The sequence below is a fragment of the Dipodomys spectabilis genome, unplaced genomic scaffold (assembly GCF_019054845.1).
Source record: "Dipodomys spectabilis isolate Male_0828 unplaced genomic scaffold, ASM1905484v1 ptg000095l, whole genome shotgun sequence".
Taxonomy (NCBI): domain Eukaryota; kingdom Metazoa; phylum Chordata; class Mammalia; order Rodentia; family Heteromyidae; genus Dipodomys; species Dipodomys spectabilis.
Window position 1 is genome coordinate 31,070,859 of NW_024870772.1, and position 17,144 is coordinate 31,088,002.

Consider the following 17,144-nt stretch of genomic DNA (forward strand, 5'->3'; position numbering starts at 1 on the left):
CCTTTAATCTTGGAAGATTCTATCATCATTTCTACAAATACTTTTTCTTTTTCTCCGTTTCCTATTTCATATGCCTATTCTTTATGTGTGGTACCTTTCATAATTGTTCCTTAGCTCTTCAACATTCTGTTCCATCTTTTTAATTCTTTAGAGTTATTTTACTTTCCTCTCCTTTATGTTTCAGTTTGTAAAGTTTCTATAGACTTTTACCCTAGTTCCCTTAACTGTGTCTAGTCTATTAATGAGCCCATTAAAGGCACTTTTTGTTGCTCCTTGGTTTTTTATTTCTAATATTTCTTTTCTTTACTTTCTTAGGGTTTCCATTCAAATGCTTATATTATTCCCTAATTCTTGCATATTGCCTGAGGGAGTATTCTAATTGAAATGTTGGACCAGTCTTATATACTTGAAATAAATCTCAATTATATTGCATAATTCCATTTGTACATTTGATTACCCAATATTTTGCTGAGGGTTTTTGCTTCTATGTTCATGAGAGATGTTAATATGATATTTAGTTTTCCTTTTTGTAAGCCTTTTATATCTGCAGGATTCTCATCCATAGATTCAGCCAAGCAAGGACTAAAAATATCTGTACTGACCATGTACAGAGAGTTTTCCTTGTCATTTTATTGTAGCGCCTAGAATTGAATACAGGGCCATGTATTCTAAACGAGCACTTGTGCATACTAGGTAAGCCCCTTACCGTGAAATACACTGCAAGCCTTGTTGCCATCATTTTTATTATGTGTGCCAGTCCTGGGTTTTGAGCTCAGGACCTGGGCACTCTCCCTGAGCCTCTTTACTCAAAGTTAGCACTCTACCACGAGCCATAACTCCATTTCTGGCTTTTGGTGGTTAATTGGAGAGAAACATAGGTCCCATGGTTTCCCTTGTTTGCAGTGACTAGTACATGTCTAGGACAAGCAGAATAGATCAAAGGCTATGTACATACGACCATATGAGATAATGTTAAGCAAAATGTACCCAAGACAGGGACACAAGAGGTTTTTTTTGTTTGTTTGTTTTGTTTTGTTTCTTTCTTGCTAGTGTTTTTAATGTACTAACAATACACTATGTGATTCTTTTGTTTCTGTTGTATGTTCTTCCCCCATGGTATAACCCCTGTTTTCACTGGATTTAATGCTGGTATTCTGCATCTTGTATATATTTGTAATTTGGGGAGGGGAAGGGATATTGCAATATTGCAGAACGCTTAAATGAGGATGCAGGCTGACCCATTGTGACAACGAGATGTACAGGACACTATATTGAAAACGAACTTTACAATGTGGGGGGGGGGTGGGAGGAGTTGGGGAGGTGGGGAGGGAAATAATGGTAGGGGAAAATAAAGGAGGAGGTAAAAGTGCTCACTATGTTTTTTTGTGGGGGGAGGTCCAGTTGTGGGGCCTGAACTCTGGGCCTGGGTGCTATCCCTCAGCTCTTCAGCTCAAGGCTAGCGCTCTACCACTTGAGCCACAGCGCCGCTTCCGGCTTTTTTCTTTTTGCTTATGTGGTGCTGAGGAATCAAACCCAGGGACTCATGCATGCAAGGCAAACATACTCTACCTGTGAGCCACCTTCCCAGCCCCAACAATGCTCACTATGAAATGTACTCATTACCCTACTCATGTAACTGTAACCCCTCTGCACAACATTTTTGCAATAAGAAAGTTAATAATAATAAAAAGAATATCATGGACTTTCCTACCCAAGCTGGCTTCAAACTACAGTCCTCAGATCTCAGCCTGCTGAGTAGCTAGGATTATAAATGCGAGCCATCAGCCCAGCTGTTATTATTTTTAAACAATAAAGTATAACAACTATTCATGTAGCATTTACATTGGGTTATGTATTGTAAGTAATCCAGAAGTATTTAAAATTTATTGGATGATATGCATATATTCTATGCAAATATAAGGAGTTGTAGATTAGGGCATTTGTAGAAGGTCTTGGAACCAATATCTCATGGATAGTAAAGGAAAACTGTATATTAATCCTGGTCATAGTTTTCTACTCGAATAATCCTATCATCCTTCCATGCCCGGTCTGGATCTGATATTGCTCTTTCTCTTCAAGCTATGTGTTTTTTGTGTTTTACTCTGCTTTGTATTTTTTTTCTTGAAAGCCTCTTTAAAAAGCTACTTGAGAAATCCCATTTGACAATGGGTATTATTATAGTTTGTAATACCCTTCATTTTTCTTGAATCAGTCTTGTATGAAAAGGTAAGGGACAGAGCTCAAGCTCTGAGTTCAAGCCCCAGTATCAGCACAAAAAGAAAGAAAGAAAGGAAGGAGGGAAGGAAAGAAGGAAGGAAGAAAGGAAAGAAAGAAAGAAGAAAGGAAGGAAGAAAGAGAGAAAAAGAAAGAGAAAGAAAGAGAGAAAGAGAAGGAAAGGAAAGGAAAGGAAAGGAAAAAGGAAAGGAAACCTTACTTACTTTGAAAACATTGACAGAGCTTTCAGCAAATGTGAGGTTTTGTTTAGATGCACATGAAAGCTTCTTGCTATCTTCTCCAACCAAATTTTAAGGATCTCAGTCTACAAAATCCAACACATGTCTTGATAAACATAGATACTGGATTTTTTTAATTACTGTGCAAAAACTTCTAGTTTTAAGAAAAGAAGTTGGAAGTGGCGCTGTAGCTCAAGCGGTAGAGCGCTCACCTTGAGCTGAAGAGCAGAGCACAGGGACAGCGCCCAGGCCCAGAGTTCAAGCCCCACGACCAACCAAAAAAAAAAAAAAAAAAAAAAAAAAGAAGAAAAAGAAAAAAGAAAAGAAAAGAAGTAAACCCATCATTCTTGCATGACATTGATATTTCTTTGTACCAGGGTTTGAACTCAGGACCTTTTGCTCACCACGCTTGCTTAACTTACACTCTACCAGCCAAACCACATCTCTAAACCTAGCTTTTTTTCTATCTTGCTAGTTATCTTTCTTTTTTTATTGTCAAGATGATGTATAGAGGAGTTACAGTTGCATAAGTAAGATAATAAGTACATTTCTTGTCAAACTTGTTACCCCTTACCTCATTATTCTCCTATTTTCCTCTCCCCATCCCCCTAAGTCATACAGATCATTTCCAACATATTGTGTTGTAAATATCATTGTTGTATTGGTTCCTCCTTGTCTTTGTCTCACTATTCCGTTGTTTCCCTTCTCTTCCCTGATTCAGATGAACATATAAACTCTAAGACATGGACACTAGAGGTTTTTCGTTGTTGTTGTTGTTTTTAATGTACTATGTGATTTCTGTTCTTCCTTCTATGTTCTATCCCCTGTTGTCACTGTATTTGATTTTGGTACCCTAGTATTGTAGCCTAGCTTTTTGCAGTTGTCTTGAAGAAAGTCTCGTGGACTTTTCTGCCTTGGTTCGTTTTATAATACAGTCCTCTGAATCTCAGCCTCCTGAGTCGCTAGAATTACAGGAGTCAGCCATCAGCACATAGCTCATAAAATTGATTTTTTAACCTCACAATATTTCTATTTAGCTAAATCCTTTTCTTCCCTCTTTAGAAAGCTACTTGAGAAATCCCATTTGACAAGGGGTATTATTATAGATTGTAATACCCAACATCAGGGCAAGAGTTCCCCCCCCCCTCTTTTTGTAAAATCATTTCAGTTATTTTCAATGACCTTAAAAACCATGAACTTTAATGAAAAAGCCTGACAGGTTTGATGTATGGCAGACTAAAGTTTAAGGAAAAAAAGTGGTTTTGTTTTTGTTTTGTTTTTTCCTTTTTGGCTGTGAAATGAAAACATGGCTCTAGCTACCCAAAGCTGCTTCTCAGAGAACAGTGTAATAGAGTTGCCCAGTGATTATAAAATTTCTACAGAAAACTAGCTAACAAAGAAGATGTAAATGTTTTTCCATCAATAGAATAATGCAGCCAGAGGGGGTTGCGTTTTTCCCAACCAACAGAATTGTGTGTGTTGTCTGTGGTCTTTGATTGCATTGCTTACTTTACCCATTTGGAGTAACTTTTAATAATTTTTTTTTTCAAGACAAGCACAAAAAAAATGCATAAGGTAAAAAATCCTTACAGAGGAGTCTAGATTCTGGTTCTGGCTGGCTGGATATTTCCATCCTAGCTCCTTGTTTGGTTAAGGCCTCCATACTGATAACAGCAAACAGTTTCTCAAAAAACAATCTTCACTCATATGTTTGCTTTGAGTGTGCTGTTGATTTAGAACTTCTTTTTCAAAGGAAATTCATGTGACCAAAGGCAAGTAAGAATAATTGAGTATCCAGCTCCAGCTTTGGAACAATCCCTAAATTACTTTTGCTGTTTCATTTTCTTCCTCTTAAATCCTGCTTTACGGTAACCATTCAAATGATCTCACTACATGTTCAGCTAAATAATGGCCTTAAGAGACTGGCTATTTTAAATTGGAAAGACAAAACACTTTTGAGCACCACTCTGTTTAGTAAATGAAAAATGCCTGGAATATGAATTTAAATGTGTACAAATTCTTCTAAAATACTTTTGTAACTTGCTTTCAGATAGTATTTGTTATTGTTTCTATTTTTCTTCTTTTATTAATGTTTTTTATTGTGAAAATACCGTACAGAAGGGTTACAATTACATGGGCAAGGTAATGAGTACATTTCTTATCAAGCATTGTTGCCTCCTCCTTTGTTTCCTTTGTTTTACCCTTACCATTCCTGCCCTCCCATCTCCAGGACTACACTCCTCCCACCCCCCCTGCCAAAGTTGTAAAGTTTGTTTTTCAACATAGCATCTTGTACATTTCATTGTTGCAATGGGTCCACCTGTATCCCTATTTAAACAATTTGTTTTTTCCCTTCCCCTGTTTCTATTTTTCTCTCTTTCTTTTCTTACAGTGCTTGAGCTAAGACCCAGGACTCTTGCTTGGCAAGTACTCTACCACTGAGCAATATTTGTAACTATTTCTTCATATGAAATAACAAGGAAAGATTATAAAGATGAAATGAAATTAAAACAATGACTTTGAGATGAGTTTGGGGGAAACTACACTCTCAGCTTTCTCTCTTTCATCTTTGACTATGATGAATTCATTCTTTGAGTTCAGTATTTAAACAAGAAGGAAAACAGAGGGATATGGATCCCACTAAATTAAGCTTGGCTCTGCCTTGAATTTCAGAGTTCCTGTTTAAGTCTGATCTCTCCCACTTCCACAATGACCATAATTCCCAAAAAAGCTGGGATATTGGATGAGAAAGAACTTGTTGGTGCTTGGGAACAGACATAGTAAGGCACTCAGGACTTCAATGGTTGAATGGGATCCCCAGTGCTGTGTGTCTGCCAGGCCGATGGAGCTGTTGTCAGATAGATCCAGAAATATGGAAATAGCTGATAAACTTTGTCACTTAAACACTGGATTTGGAAGTGTTTTATTTTTTGACACTTCTTTGGAAAAAGTTAGAGTGTAGAAAGAATGATAGCAATGGAAAATGAACATTTAGCAGTAGTTTTATGTTTTCTTTTGTTTTTAATGTCAAGAATCACCAACAGGAAGTAGCACTGTGGCTCAAAGTGGTAGAGTGCCTTGAAGGAAAAAGCTCAGGGACAGCTTCCAGGCCCTGAGTTCAAGTCCCATGATTGACAAAAAAAAAAAAAAAAACACTTATGGGCTAGGAAGCTGGCTCAGTGGTAGAGTGCTTGCCTCACATGCATGAAGCCCTGGGTTGGATTCCTCAGTACCACATAAACAGAAAAAGCCAGAAGTGGCGCTGTAGCTCAAGTGGTAGAGCACTGGCCTTGAGCAAAAGAAGCTCAGGGACAGTGCCCAGGCCCTGAGTTCAAGCCCCAGAACCAGCAAAAAAAAAAAAAAAATCACTTAGAAAGCTGACACAGGAGGATCTCAAGTTCCATGTGAGCTGGGCTACATAGTGAGACTCAGCTATGAATAAATAAATAATCATCTGTAAATCGTAGGTTTGTTAGTTCATAGATTGTACTTGGCTTTAGTTAGATTCTAGAATCAGGCAATGTTGATGAGCAGAGTTGAGGTTGGTTCTATAAAGAAGAGTTGAAAAAAGCAAAAACTAAAAACAAAAAGGTATTGGTTCATTTCTCAGTTACTTTCCTTACAAAGTAGGGCAGAGAGACAGAGGAATAGAAAAATAATGGATTAGTTAACATGAAGTTACACCTTGTATGTGAGGATTAAAACAGAAGGAACTTCGATAACATAAAGGTTGAAACTGGCCTATTTGGAAAATCTGTTACCTCTCTAATTCTAATTTCTCACAAGGTCAGACAGCTTTGTTTCAGCTTGGTAATATAGAATTTTTGTATGGGTAACTCCATTTTTATGTTTAGCTTAATTTGTTAGAGCCTAGAGCCAGGTTACTTAAACTAGATTCATACCAGGGTTTGTGTGTGTCTAAGACTGGGGACTGGACTAAAGAAGAGAATATATTAAATCACTATTAAATTTATTTTACCTCATACCAGTGCACAGATTATACAAAGACAATCAGCCCATTACTTCTTAAGTTCCTTAAAAAAAATATTCCAGTACTACAGGTTGAAGTCAGGGCTGAAGCTCTTTTCACTCAAGCTCCAAAGGGTTGTAGACTCTTTGAGTCATGCCTTTGCTTCTGGCCTTTTGCTGGTTAATTGGAGATAAAAAAAATCTTTCAGATTTGTCTGCTCCAGCTGACTTTGAGCTATGATCCTCAGATCTCAGCCTCTTGAGTAGCTAGGATTTCAGAAGTGAGCCAGTAGCACCCTTAAATAGTCATTTTGAAGAACAGAATAATATTCTAACTCGAGAAACACAAAGAGTAAGATGGTTGGAAATATCATGCATAGTAGTAAATATAAAGCAAGGACTGTGCTGAGTACTTCCACACATTCATCTTCTCAGGCACAAATCCAGAGAAAGCAGAAAGCTGGATCTAACCAGTTTGCTTTCCCCCAGATACTTCAGAGGAGTAAGGAAGCCAGGGATCTCTACCACAGACTCTATCCTGGAAGTCATGCTAGAAAGAATTGACAGAGAAGTGTCAAAGTTAGTGAGCTAGAGGTCCTGATGTATAGAGAAAGTTGGGAGGGGGAACTAGAGCAAAGGACCTGCTAAGAGGAAGCCAGAAGGGAAGGGGAAAGTGTATTTCAGCAGGTGATGAAGGCAGAGAATCAAGCCAACATGTTGGATGGTCATTCGTGGATGTTAAGATTATTCCTTATGAGAGCAAAACAAGGCTTCAGGGGGACAGTTTTCAACAGATGAAGATTTGTGGAGAGACTGCTAGTTGACAATGATGATAAAGAGTGGCTGATGACAAAGGAGCTGGAAACTTGGAAGGAAAATGGAGGAGGAAGGAATCAGGTAGGTCAACAAGGGGCAGGTGGTATTTGGGACAAGAAACGAAGTCTCCACTCAGGAGAAATAGGAACACAAAAACTGGAAGATAATGTGTAAAATATGATAGAAAAACATAAGCATATCTGATAAACTCTAGATAAACATGTTTTGTAAATTTCTTTTGCTAAATTTGTGTGTGTATTGACTATAGATATAATATATTTCTTTCTGTAGCTTGCAATAAAGAAGTTAGAAAGCCACAGCACAAGGTGACTTCAGAAAACCTATAGGTGGCCGGGAATATGGCTTAGTGGTAGAGTGCTTGCCTACTATGCATGAAGCCCTGGGTTCAATTCCTCAGTACCACATACACAGAAAAAGCCAGGAGTGGCACTGTGGCTCAAGTGGTAGAGCGCTAGCATTGAGCAAAAGAAACTCAGGGACAGTGCCCAGGCCCTAAGTTCAAGCCCCAGAACTGGCAGGGGGAAAAAGAAAAGAAAGAAAGAAACAAACAAAAAAGATTATTTTAAGAAAGAAAGCCTATAGGTGACCATGGTCTGTTTGGCTTAGAAATAGGAAGGGACGTGAGGCATGATGGATTAATGTCCCTGATCTTGTAAATGAAACTCCTGGACTCTGCTGGTCTGACTGGGGACTGTCTCTCATTTGTATCCAAATCTACATGACAACTTCTCCAAATTATCTGTACAAAATTAATTAATACACTGTTCTTTTTTCCTGGTTCCTGGTTTCCTGACACAGAGGACCTAAAACCTTTGTAATTTCCTCCATTGACAGGAAAACCTTCTGGTATTCAGAATTAGTTGAGTTTATGCTAATGAAGACTTAGGATGGGGTCACTAGATAAGCTTCAGGATGGGGTGAGTTATGACTCTTTAGCCAAGTGACTATAAGGTTGAAACTTCCAGCCCTACCCACTGACTTCTGCAAAGAGGTAAAAGATACCTAGAGATGAGTCCTGATAAAAATCCTTTAAATAACAAGGTGCTAGGGAGGACAGGGAAGCTCCACTCCCTCCCCATATCTTGCCTTGTGTTCTTTGTTTCTATACCATCCTTTATGATAAACAGTAAGTATATTTCCCTGAGTTCTGAGAGCTCTCCTAGTACATTAATTGACCCTGACCAGGAGGCCATGGAAACCCTTATTTAGCATCAATTGGTCAGATGCACAAGTAAACCCACTTAGGTCTCTCAACTGGCATCTAAAGGTGGTGAGGAATCTTGCAAGTGTGATTTTTCTCATATGAATCATTTTCCTAATCCATTACATTCAAGGCTTAGTTTATTTTAGCTTAATTTTATATGGATACAGTCATTGAGTATTTTAAGCTTTATTAGTCAGAACTCATTGTAAGGAGATCATGAATGTGAATTTAATCCTTATAAACTTAAGGGTTTTCTTGCTGTTCTTGTTTGATTTAAGTGTGTTTTTGTTTGTTTGTTTGTGGGTCATGAGGCTTGAATTCAGGGTCTAGGTGCTTTCTCAGAGCTAATCTGCTCAAGGCTAGTCTTCCACAACTTTAATCCACAGCTCCACTTCCAGTTTTCTGGTGGTTAATTGTAGATAAAAGTCTCAGGACTTTTCTGACCAAGCTGGCCTCCTATTACAGGCGCAAGCCACCAGCTCCTGGCAAACACAAGTTTCACATGTATATGGCTTGGACTGAAAATTTTTCTTTTAGTACCAGTGATGTCAGTTTACTATTGGGACATTGTTACAAAATGTACCAGTCAGGATTTCTACATGATTCTAGGCAAATCTATCTCCAATAATAAAGTTGTGGGTGGTTTTTTTTCATCATATTTGTATATGGAAGGCAGAAATGAATAGAATTTCCTTCTGTCTTGTAAAGAAACCACATTGGTAATGCGTCAAGTTGCTGAAGGAACTACTATAGAAACAGAGTATAATGGAAAGACAGAAAGTATAATGGAAAGACTAGCTTCAGTCCCTTGTGGTGGACATGTTCATGACTATGCTTGACAACTCTCATCTAAGGACACCCTGCCCCCATGCTTAATGGGCTGGAGTCATGGCTCAGCAGTAGAGTACTTGCCTAGCACAGATTTGGCCCTGGCTTTCATATCAAACACTGAAAAAAAGAAAGAAGAAAAAACCCAAGTCTTTAGATTTTATAAAGGATATTCATAGGTTTCATGACCATACTAAGAGACAGTATTCACAGATGAACACAGTAGGGCTCATTCCTTCAGTACAGTGACCATTTACTTTTTTCACAAACAATGGTAACAAAAAAACAAAAATCTAAACCAAAAGGGCTGGAGTCTGGCTCAAGTGTAAGACAACTGTCTAGCAAGCCCAAGGCTCTGAGTTCAAATCACAGTACAACTAAAAAGATTTTTTAAAAAAGCACTTTGCGTTCTCATAAACCCCTTAATAGATGTAATATCATCATTTTAAAGAGCTTAGAGTTCATTTTTCCATGACAAGAGCATAGATAAGTTGAGATTTAAAATTCTTTTTTGTTTGTATGCTAGTCCTAGGGCTTAAATTCAGGGCCTAGGCACTGTCCCTGAGTTTTTTGCTCAAGGATAGCACTCTACCATTTGAGACACAGCTCCACTTCTGGCTTTTTAGTAGTTAATTGGAGATAAGAGTCTTATGGACTTGTTGACTTAGTTGGCTTTGAGCTGAGAACCTCAGATCTTAGCCTCCTGAGCAGCTAGAGTTACAAGCATGAGCTATTAGCACTCATCTTTTAATTTTTAAGTCATGTCTGCAGCCCACAAATTAAGATTTAAATACTTTCTTGCTTTTGGGGATACTGCTTTAATTAACTGATACTAAATGCATTTGAATAGATGATAATGCTTGTGTGTACTTTTCAATTTCTCTGGGGTTTTTGGAGGGGACAGGGGAGGTGCAGGTAAAGGGTAGGCCAGGTCCCGGGCCACTTATAAATGATCATCTTTGTACTTCTAATCAGCAGTTGTACACAGAGACCACCTTGAAGAGGCAGAAAAGTGAGACATAGAGAACCCTGATCTCATGGTCCCACTTTGCTAGAAGATCTTGAATCCAAAACACTCCCAGTGACAGCTAATAAGCCAGTATCCCAAGCCAAGCAACCTGCAAGATCAGAAAACACTAAATCATGGTTTTGCCTTAAAGCTGGGCAGAGACCCTGCAAAGTGTGTTAGACATGTACTGATGCTCTTATATTTTATCCATTTTCTTTACTTGTGCTTAATGAGTACAAACTTCTCCAAAAAGAGTGGAAACTCACTAAAGCTTTCGTGAAGAGGCAGCGGGGAGGATGAAGAGAGCAAAAGAGACTGAGAGAGAGAGAGAGAGAGGAGAGGGAGAAAGAGAAAGACTGATAGAGGGAGGCTCAGCAGTGAATTGTTCAGAGTACAAGTCTGTGTTCAGTGTGTCAAATACATTCTTAGGGCAGGTGCTCAAATTCACAAGCTCTTTAGAGAAAATTTAGCAGTCCAGGAATATATTGGTTAAGAAGAAGAAGAAGAAGAAAGGAGGGGTAGGGGGTGGTGAAGAAACATCAGCTGCTAGGATGGAAAAAGCTAACCTTAGAAACTTCTCTGCCCCAGAGAGGTGCAGCTGCCGAAGCAATAAGGTAAATGAGACTGGCTGAAATGGATTTTGTCACAGAACTGTGTCCTCTGATAAATAGAGGAGCTTGAACTCTAGCACCATCCCACTATTCCTTGGTAATGTCCCATTTGGGGCGCTGACTGGGTGGTCTTAAGCCAACTGCCACCCTGGCTAACACCAGCCACACCAATCAAGGCCCCGCAGCTGAGACCCTGGCTGACCTGCTTCAGGACTCTCTTTTTGAAACTCTGATTCACTCATTTGTGTGGGATGTTTTTTTCACTACTTTATTTATGGGATTACATAAATGAGCCATTAAAAATGTAAATCTTCACAACAGTGGGATAATACAGATTTAAACAATAAGCTCAGGGCGGTACAGTACAGAAACCACCCTGCACTGGCGATATCTCCTTCGTGACTATGGCAACAATAGAGGAGCAAGGGACGGACAGAAGGGAGAGAAATAAAACATCTCCACATTGTCAGAGTCATTGGTACCAGAGAAAGATTAGGGTATTTTTTAAGGGAGTATTAGAACAATAATGAAGATTGCCATTATAATCAACAAAAGGAGCCAGGGCATCCCACACAGGGTGGGTGTCAGGACAATCAGACAGACCACAGATCTGAGTTTATCCCACCTCGTGGCAAAGTATTTAACCCTTTTGTGGCTTTTGGAGAAGCAAAAAAGAGAGAGAGGGAGAGACAGATAGAAAAGAGAAAGGGGGAGAGAATTGGAGAATAGAATCACTACTAATTCTCAAGTTGTACAGTCTCAGGACTCAATTTTTAAATAATATTTCTGCATACAGATTCTAAGGGAGTCTCTTGTCTGGGTGGTCAACTCCTTTAGAAAAAGGGCTGCTACCTTTCCCCACTGAGTTGTTATTTCACCCCTGGCAGGAAGAGGAATTGGCATGTAGTGGCCAGGTTTATCTGACACATGAGCAGTCCAGCCAGGAAAGGAGGCAACACTGCACCTGTCTGGGAGAACCTCATGGAAGAAGTATCCATGGCTAGCCATGGCTCAGAGTACAGGAGCTGGTGAAGAGTCTTAAATTTGGAAGGAAGGTTACATTGAGCCAAGGTGAAGTACCAGAAAAGACTGGTCATAGAAATCTAACTTCTTTTAGCTTCTTGTAATTAAAAGGTACGAGCAAGCCCAGTGTCTAATGGTAGTTAATGAATCGATGGCGTGGTCTAGTTGAACTGTGGAATATTATTGAGCCTTGAAAAAGAAGGAAATCCTGGCCCATGCTATATCAGAGATGAACCTTGATGGAGTGATGGTAAATGTAATCAGCCAGTCACAAAAAGGAGGCCTCTAGAGTAGTGAAATTCATACAGCCAGAAGGCAGAATAATGATTGCCCAAGAACGATAAGGATAGAGTTTTTTTTTTAGGGGTACAGAGTTCTAGTTTGGAATGATGGTTATAGTTGCACAAAAGTGTGAGTGTACTCAAGACCATTGAATTGTGCACTTGAAAATAGCTGAAATAGTATAGGTGGTATTATGTGTATTGTACCACAATGTTTTTGTCTCTCACACAGTGTGTTTAAAAGTAGGTAAGAAATCAAATGTAACAGTCTATCCAGTGATCCAAAGTTCATCTCTATAAGTAATTAGCTTGAACTCCATGATTTATAACAGTTGAGAGTTTTCACTTTTTATTTTCAAGTTTTATGGAAAGCCACTTTTTTTTTAAAGTTACTGGGCACCAGTGGCTCACTCCTGTAATCCTAAGAGTTTGAGATCTGAGGGTCACAGTTCAAAGCCAGCCCAGGCAGGATAGGCCATGAGACTCTTATCTCTAATTAACCACCAGAAAACTGGAAGCAGCACTGTGGCTCAAGTGGTAGAGTACTTGCCTTGAACTGAAGAGCTGAGGGACAGCACCCAGGCCCAGAGTTCAAGTCCCATGACTGACAAAAAAAAAAAAGTAACTGCTTACAAAGAAGCTATCTATTAAACAAGTGTGTTGCTATGACACTTAAGTCCCTGTGAGGGAAGACCTGGGACATGACCTTGCTCGGGGTAACTGGAATGGACACCTTGGGATTACAGACTTAGGCTGATCAGAGGAAGCCTTTGTACATGAAAGCAAGACTTCTCTCTGGCTGCACCTCACATCAAGGCCATACCTACTTGGTCTTTCCTCAGCAATAAGTCTCCCATATTATGGTATGCCTTAAGGCCCCTCTGCAGATTCCTATGTGGAAACCCCTTGTTAAGGTCCAAGGCCCCTGCCTTGGCTATGACCATAGCCATGACCACCATTTGCTAAAGGGCACATGGTGAGGTTACCACAGGGCTCTGCCTCTGCCATGCTGTTCCAGCAGCATCTCAGGGAGACAGGAGGGTCTTGAGTGAAAACAGAATCCTACTTTATGTCCAATTCTCTAATTGGCTTGAATATGAAGAACGTGATGATCACCATCATCATTGTCATCAAATACACATAGGAAGCGATTCTTGGGAATCTCTCTTCTATGTGCACCATCTGGCTTGATTCTCACCATGCTTCCTCACAGTCAGGGGTACTGTGGTCTCCATTTCCCAGAGGAGGACATGAAGAACCACGTAAAGTTCTAAACTTCAAAGCCCTGTGTTCTCTTTCTACTCTCCCCTGACCTCTTTCCCCCTCCCCACCCCCCCACCCCTCACACAGCACTTCGTGTTTAATTCTGGACTTCCCAACCATCCATGCTTAGAATAGCTGCTTTTGTGGAATAGTTGTATAATCTATCCATTTACCTGGATATTCTTGTGTGTCTCTTGGTAGGATGAAAGTTATAGATGCTTATTGTTGCAACTCAAACAATGCATGCAAGTAAAATTAAGTCTTACCTCTGCCCTTTTGAAGTATTGTCAGTCTGGAACTCTCCAGATTGACCCCCAATTTATACTCTAAGAACATGTATATTTGTAGACAAGGTTGCTTGTTATTTTAGATGAAAGTAGAATCTTACTCTATAATTCTGTAATTTTGAGTTTTTCATGGAAATGTTGAATAATGTGACATATCTCAAGGCCTGTGCATTTCTTCTCAAGGCGTGGATATTGTTCCTTAGCATTTTTGCTCAAGGTTGGCACTCTCCCACTTGAACCACAGCTCCATTTCTGACTTTTTATGGTGGTTAACTGAAAATAAAAGTCTCATAGGTCTTTCTTTCTGGGATAGCTTTAACTATGATCCTCAGGTCTCAGCTTCCTGAGTAGCTAGTAGCTAGGGTTATAGGCAAGAGCCACTAACATCGGTTCTCTTCATTCTTGTGTGTGTGTGTGTGTGCGTGCGTGCGCGCGTGCACGCGCGCGTGCACGTGCACGTGCACCAGTCCTGGGGCTTGAACTCAGGGACTGGGTACTGTGTCTGAGCTTTTCTGTTCATAGCTGGCACTCCATCACATGAGCTTCTGGCTTTCTGGTGGCTAACTGGAGATAAGAGTCACAGACTTTACTGCCAAGATTGACTTTGAACCATGATCCTTCAATCTCAGCCACCTGAGTAGCCAGGATTACAGGTATGAGCCACCAGCACCCAGCATTTTTTTCTTTGTAATAGTGGGAAAATACTATACAGGACAAATTGGTGTGGGAATAATAATTCTCTAAGGGTGAGCTACCAGTACCTGGTTTAGAGAAGTCAATTCTCACACCAATTCCAGTGCTGCATATTAGCAGTTGTCTATAGTTTTAATAAGTGGGTAGATGAACACGAGAATCTTATTATTGCTTTGATTTGCATTTCTCTGAATGTTATGAGATTGAAAAACATTTTTTTCTTTTTTTTTTGTGGGGCTGGGGCTAGAACCCAGGACCTCACCAATGGCACATAAGCATTCTATTACTGAGATTGATCAACTTTTCATTAAGGATTTGAGAGCCCTTTCCTTAAGTAAACAAGTTGGTGGAAATTTTACTTTTTGTGTCACCATCCATATTTTATTTTATGTGAGTTTTTTTGGTCAGTCATGGGGCTTGAACTCAGTATCAGAGCATTGTCCCTGAGCTTTTTCACTCAAGGCTAGTACTCTACCATTTTGAGCCAAGCTCCACTTCCAGTTTTCTGGTGGTTAATGGGAGATAAAAGTCCTATGGACTCTCCTGCCTGGGCTGGCTTTGAACTTCAATCCTCAGATCTCAACCTTCTGAGTAGCTAGAATTACAGGCAAAAGCCATTGGCACCCACCTTTTATGTGAATTTTTAGTAAGTGAATGGACAAGTTTACTAGAATAATAATAACTAGCACTGTCTCAAATAGAGATTTTAGGTATGTTTTGGTGGTACAGGGTTTTGAATTCAGAACTTTGAGCTTGCTTGCAGGTATTCTACCACTTGAGCCATGTTCTCAGCTTGAAGCAGATATTATTTCTGACTTTCTAGAGTCTAAACTATCTATCTAGAAAGATACTAGGTATCTTTTATCTAGCTCTCTAGATAGGTATCTAGATACTCTCTGATGAGTAGAATCTTGGTTATTTGTTTATTGATGGATTTATTTTTGTGCCAGTACTAAGGCTTGAACTCAAGACCTGGATGCTATCCCTTAGCTTTTTCACTCAATACTAGTACTTGAGCTACATCTTTGCTCTAGTTTTTTGGGGTTTTTTTCCTAGTTAATTGGAGGTAAGGGTCTCTCAGACTTTCCTGACCAGGCTGGCTTCAAACCATGATCCTCAGATCTCAGCCTCCTGAGTTGCTAGGATTACAGTCATGACCCATTGGTGAATGGCTAGAATCTTGGTTATTTATTGCTGCTTGACTATATGATATACCTAATCAACTATACAGTATACCTACTCACCATTATAAGAATTAAGAATAGAAGTTTACCTTCTTAAATTTATGGTTTGTGTTATGCTATTCTACAAAATAGATAATTTTAAAAGTTATATTTTTAAAAAAACAAATGGCATGGGTCCCCCAAAAATAGTTTCCATAGAAATTCTTTGCCTTTTGAAGTGAAGAAGAGAGGGTAGAATAACATGTCCATGTGACTCAAGAAATAAATGCTTTAATTTTTCTAACTATTTTATTTACTTGTGGAGATAAATGGCTATGTACAGATGTTCAGACTATAAAAACTATTCTTTCAAGCAGGGCGTCAGTAGCTCAGGCTTATAATCCTAGCTACTCAGGAGGCTAAGATCTGAGGATCACAGTTCAAAGCCAGCCCAGGCAGGAAAGGCCATGAGACTCTAATCTCCAATAAATCACTCAGAAAACCAGAAGTGGTGCTGTGGCTCAAGTGGTAGAGCACTCGCCTTGAGCTGAAGAGCTGAGGGACAGCGCCCAGGCCCAGACTTCAAGCCCCATGACCAACAACAACAACAAAAAAAAAACCTATTCTTTCAGAGTTTTTTTAATTTTCAGATTACTAGGTTTAGGGGTGGGGTGGGGTAAGAATGTTTCTGAGACATTGAATTCATAAGGTCTAATTCTTAATAGCTGAGGTGAATTTAAAAATTGAGAATTAGGTCCAAATGGGTTGATTTCTTCTTGCTATTTCAATTCTAGAGCTGGGATAGAAGGTTTGGGATGCAATGATATAGGAAATTCTGCCAAAGTCCAGTGGATCTGTTCGGTTAATGGTGGCAATCGTGATGGTGGTGGTAGAGGAGAAAGAGGAAGAGAAGAAAGAGGAGGAGGAAGAAGAGCATCATAGAATTGTTATTCACAACTCCATATTATACTGCTTTCATTGGTTAACATAGTGTCTAAATAAATTGTCCATTAATTTTCTTCACACAAGCCATATTGAAAACCTGAAGAGCATTCTGGAAGACAAGAGCATTTCTGCCATATTGGATGCCTTCACCTGGACAGTACCCTGCAGCTTTTTTCATTTTCCTGGGCCTTGATTACTTGGCAGGCAAAAATGAGAGTAGAGAGCTGTGGGTTTTCGATGACTTTATCAAAAACCTTCTGCCTAGTGTTCCTCTGTCACCTTCCCAGTGAGCAACTTGGCTTGCTGTTTTTAGTTGTTTACACAAGAATGAAATAACAAAATTCAATGGCAACACTGCCTCTTCTTTCTTTATTTCTCACTCTTTTGAGGCAAACAAGATTTTCCAGGTTTCCAGCAATTCATTGCCTATATTTTTTCCTTCTTAAAAAAAGAAACAGAAGAACCAAAGCCTCACTATTTAAAAAGAGATGATACAAGGCAGCCTTTTTTCTACCTCACGAACTGCATATATAATTACTTGAATAATGTTGAATTTCACCCATATGCTGGCAAAGAAA